The 5,786-nt window shown below is 35.3% G+C and overlaps 1 pseudogene; it reads right to left on the reverse strand.

Annotated features, from left to right (window-relative positions):
* Positions 1–301: 301 nt before the first annotated feature.
* LOC107743840 (protein FAM8A1-like) lies at positions 302–4,344 on the reverse strand (annotated as a pseudogene).
* Between the last annotated feature and the right edge of the window lie 1,442 nt (positions 4,345–5,786).

Here is a 5,786-nt window from a genome sequence, read left to right on the forward strand (position 1 = left end):
CTTGAAATAAAATAAATGTTAAGTAAAGTTAAATAATAATAAAACTTTATTTCAACTAGTTGACAAGGCAACATTTTTCATTTTCATTTAGTTTAATTTGATGCACTAAAATAACTAAAACATTTATTTAAAACTACACACATATTTAAAATAAATAAATAAACAATAATTAATACAATGACAAAAATACACAAAAAATAACTAACTAAAATTAAAGCAAAACTGGGTAAAAAAACTAATTCAAAATATTAATGAAAAACATAATAGTATCTAAAATAACACTAGTTAGAACATGAGAAAGATAATGTATCCCAGAGAAGTTAATTTAATTTAGCCACACGCCAGATGGATTTGACAATATTTCTGCATAAAATACATAAGTGGTAAATACACTGTATCAAATCTTGTCAATCTTATCAAATATATTTTTATGAACCATGCACAATGATATAACAAAACAGCTGATGTGTTTAGCATGCTGAATAATTTATGGCAGATAATGTGAATTTCAAAATACAGTTCTTAACTCTTCACATATCAAAGATCAGAACTGAAACATATGCCACATAAAAGGTTTTTTAAGAAATCCTGAGAAAGGTCGTGAGGCATATCAGCCACTGACTGAATTGACAAAAGGAATGGAACATTCCGGACGTCTGCGTGCATGTGAGGAAGGATACGCAATGAATGCCGAGCTCAATTCCCTGCCTTTAGTAAGATTAATAACAGACTTGTCTGGGCCGTAAAGCTTGAATCTGAGGAGAAGTTATGAAAACCTTGTGGATTAAGCTGGTGATTAGAGTGAAACATTCCACTCGGATGAAATTTCCAAGTATGTCTACATAAAACACGCGTCTTGAGCTTGATATCACTCATCATTCAACATTAAATACTGTCTGTTGAGGGATCACTTTTCTAAGAAAGCAGATATTTCTCAGTGCTGTAAACAATAGCTATGTGATCAGACTTTAATACATGGATCATTAGTGCAAATCTGCAGGAAATACTATATGGATATTATTAGACATGATTTTGACACACACAGGCTGGTCATCTGGCTCTTCTCCTCTGAACCACAATGGTTCCAGCCACAACGTCATAAACAGTTCTGTTGTGCTGGAAAAATAGTAACGTGATAAAGATAGGGAACAGGAAGGCGATGGAGAAGTTTTTGTTTAAATAAAGTACAGTGGAGCTGCAAAAAAACAAAAAAACATTTGCATTATTATACTACCTGTGAAATTGTTAATTGGTATCTATCTATCTATCTATCTATATATGTATTACAATTACGGATGCCACAATTAAGTAATCGTTTAAAGCAGCAATTAATCATTCAAAGTCCACTTATGTTATTCTGCGTGCTTAAAATGCTTCTTTTTTTTCTCTACAGGTTATCTTTAAGCTGATGATACACGGGGCAACTTTTTGAGCAATGTTGTCGGGCAACTTTGGGCATTGTTGCCATCAACGCGCAACCAGGTGAGACACAGGGCACCCGGACCGATCTAAAGTATCCAGATAGAAATTTGTTACCCATTCTCAATGGGAAAGTGCCCAAGCAACATTGCTCAAAAAAAGTTGCCCAGCAAAATTGCTCAAAAAGTTGCCCCGTGTATCATCAGCCTAAGGGTTTTTCCATTGTTTTAATTTTAGTTTTAGTATAACATTATAATACCATGCATATTTTTACTTTTTTATTTTTTAAATAAGAAACCAATCCACTGTATAGCTGATATTTGAAGCTTAACACCATAGAAAAGCAATAAATGTTTTTTAGTTAGAGTGTTTTCAGCCTGTTTATTTTCATATAATTTCAAGGAAATTTTGTCATAATCATTCAGCCCTAATATATACTGTATATGGCCACAGCATTATAAATATACGCATAACTCACGCAGAAAAGCTGACACTGGATGCCGGTACCACCAAAACCCGATTCGGCTGCACTAGGACTGTCGTATCACATGTGACGACTCGAAGCCCCAGCAGGAACTTTCCCGGAGTGGCACCTCCAGCTCCCCAAATACAGATGATCTGCAGATGAAGACAGAACACAGACTGAAGGAAATGTGTGGGCTGTTTAAAAATATAAACTCATAACTCATTCAAATCACTTTTAGACTACAGAGTTTTCAACCAAATGCTGCTACTAAGTGAAAATATGACAAGGCTAAAATGACTGATTATTTATTTTTCTGATAAAACCGATCTAAAACTGTAAATTAAAAACAGATTGAGAGACAAGGCTTGTAATTGTGGCTTTCACAACATGAAAGATGCTCACTCACTTCATAGACACACACTAGGACTCTGTATGCTAAAGCCACGACCATCATCTTCTGCAGGTCCTCCAGTGATGTGTCCTCATCAATCTCTTCCACGATAAACTGCATCATGAACTTGGAGATATCTCTGTTCACAAGATCAAAGTTACATGAACTTTCATACAATGTACTGTATATACTGTATATACACTATGTTCAAAAGTATGGAATCTGTAAGATTTTTTAATGTATATGAAAGAAGTCTCTTTTTTACAAAAAAATACAGTAAAAATAGTAAAACTATGTAAAAGAATTTGCATTTAAAATATTTTTTTCTATTTTATTGTATTTTATTCCTGTGATGCAAAGCTGAATTTTCAGCATCAATACACCAGTCTTTAGTGTCACATGATCCTTCATTAATCATTCTAATATGCTGAATTGAAAAAACATTATCAATGTTTAAAACAGTTGTGCTACTTAATAACTTGTGGAAACTGTGATATTATATATACAACAGTACATCTATAACTACATGATTCAAGAAGGATAATTCATACTGGATCAATTCCTTTCTTGTTCTCAACACGTTCTCGACTCACTTCATTCCACTGAGATGCATGATCCACAACACTATGGTTGCCTTAAAACAGAAGAGAATGAAGAAATCCACAGTTTCAGCCAGAAATCTACGGAGAGCGGAGGGGATGGTGTACTCTCTACCTGAAAGAACAAAGGATGAAGTGAGGACCATGAAGTTAGAACCTAACTTCAATGCTTCAACAGATTTAAGAAAATCAGACCTTTTCTACAGAGTTCACATCAGTGTCACAAATTTGCTTACATCTGATTGGTGATGTATGCAGAAAGGCAAATTAAGTGTACAATTAAGTGCAATTTTTCCAGTAAAAGATACTATGTGCCATGTAAATTAAGGTTGGCCTCTATAGGTGCTGTGCTGTGACACAGTAGCTGGTTCACAGGTGTCATTGTGTGTCAAGGCTTTTACAGTATCACATATTTTAGGAAATATTTTATCATCTTAATTTTATTTAAAGTCCCCCTGTAGTGAAAATCAAGTTTTTTATGTTGTTTATTTGTCTATATGGTGTTTTTAATATGCCTTTAGACAAACCATGTGCCAATCTATTAATCAACACCATTGCGGAGTATTTTCTCCTTAAAACTGTAGTTTCCCAAAGGCTGACCCAGAAATACGGTTTGAATTGATCAAAGATAAGTTTTAAGGGATGAAATATTTGACTACAGGGGGACTTTAACAGATTTTATTTGTAAATCTGTTTGATCTTAAATGTGGTGTAAGACTTTTGGTCCGCACTGCATATACCTGTACTACTGCAGGTACTACATGACTACGATACTGAGACAAATAGTTCTCCAACGCCAAGTTTACATGGCAAAGGTGGCACAGAAGCGCTTCTAAACTGGCAGTTAGGTGTCTTTACACAGACTGTCTGATGCTGCTCAGAGATGGCATAAATGCATTTACACTGCAATTTTCCATTTACTTCGGAACTGGATATATAATACTAAAAGTACATATGATGGGGGATTATGGAGATACAGGTACATAAAAGGTACATTTATTCCAATTCTTCATTAGCGTTTGTTAGCGTGTTTAATGAAGCAACTAAATACTCCGTCTCCTCGAAGCACTGGATTGACAGCTACCTGCAGGCTGTGCTGGTCCTCTCTCAGCAGTGCTGGATGAGGCAGTGGCTGCTGAACGGATGGATGGTGGGCTGCTCATCTGGTTATACCAAGCGGCGATGTCAGCGGGCGTCGCGGCACACGCAGATGTGGAGCTGCCGCCGGGTGCCTGGCAACCGAACTGAGGCGGAGGAAAGAGCGGCGCGGACATGAGCACCCAGCTGCCAGCTCACATAACCACTGTAATAGCGCCACATCCACTGCTGCAGCCGCTTGCAGTATTCAGTCGTTGTCATGTTGTCATCGGACCCTTGACCGTTTTTGACCGTTTCTTCCGCCATGTTTACGCCTTGAGACTTGCTCAGGAGAATTCAGTTCCCCTGTTTCTCCTTCAGTGCGTCTGCGCAGCATCAAGACGATAAACACGTCGGTCCTCATGATTTCGCGCATGCTCTGTCGAGCGGATCGTGTGCTTCTATCAGGTTATAGCGTTTATACCTTTATCCCCGTCAGCATAAGTACCTTATTTTTCATTTTTATTTCACGATGTTTGTTAGATAATTTGTTATTGCATGCAGGCTTTAACGTATAGAAAGTATTGTTTTCAAATGCTTTATTGCTTAATCGTTAGTCAGATCCCTTACGAAAAATAACCATGCTTTTATTATAGTACTAGGGTAGAGTTGGAGGAAACGCCCCCTTTAGGACTGTGTAATTGTATTTTATTAATTTTTTTTTGTGAAACAAAAGTTAAATGTGTCCAGAACAGTTATCATAGTTTTAGTGACAATGACATAAATTATAAACCAAGTATGAAAAATGTCCAGAGTTTCATGTTATTAGATTTTTTAACCAAAATGTAATTTGTACCAATCTGACAAAACAATTTGCTTTATACATTTACAGCAAAATCAGAGTACAGGCAGTTTTAGCTTGAAATTAAAAAGAATATAATCAATAATTATGAATTACAAAATTATAATAGCCTATTTGAAAAATATTGTTAGCTGATGTTAACTGCCTAGCTAACTAGCTACCTGATTCTGACTTGATGTGATTTTTAAATATAAAGTCCAAATATTTTTATTCAACCACCTAGTAACTATACATTTGATGGAAAAACAAAGGATTTGATGTTCAGGACAGAGTAACTACAGTAGCCTAATGAAGCCATGCCCCCTGGGGGTGTTTTGCCATGTCCTTCTGAAAATATTATATTTTTCTTAAATAACGCATACTCCCTATCTATAGGCCTTACTATTCTTATATCATATATAACTGTGATGTTCTACAAAACAGCTAGCTTTAACCTCCTGAGACCCTGCATCCTCATATGGCAACATTATATTTTAGTGAATTTCTCTGAGACTATACATGCCACAGTTTTAAGTCTGGATGTCCTGTACAGAGCACATTCAGGGCTTTTCAGAGATACTAGATGTTTGGATGTTTAACCATGACCACTCCCTCTCCTTGGTCTTCAAAAATGTATGATATTACTTTAGTGACACTCTTATGGAAATATAATAATATTTTGTAATTATCATTTAAATCTGACTAATTTTTAAACTGCTTGTCATAAATCAACATCTCAGGAAAATGTTATGGGGTTTCTTATACAGAGTTAAAAAAAAATCCTGAAAAGAAAAATGTATTGGTGATTTTTGCCTATGCATGTTCATTCATGTCTTTTTACTTTTTAAAAAAAAAGTCCGTAGCATAACTTATGAATGAAATATAATTTTTTTTTAAAAATTTACATTTTTTTTTAATGCTCTAAACAATGTAATGACATGAAAAAATACTAATTTTTTCCTAAAATGTTTTGCCGGGTCTTAAGAGGTTAAA

This window comes from Sinocyclocheilus rhinocerous, unplaced genomic scaffold (genome assembly GCF_001515625.1).
Source record: "Sinocyclocheilus rhinocerous isolate Xijiao unplaced genomic scaffold, SAMN03320098_v1.1 scaffold46, whole genome shotgun sequence".
NCBI classification, from domain to species: Eukaryota; Metazoa; Chordata; class Actinopteri; order Cypriniformes; family Cyprinidae; genus Sinocyclocheilus; species Sinocyclocheilus rhinocerous.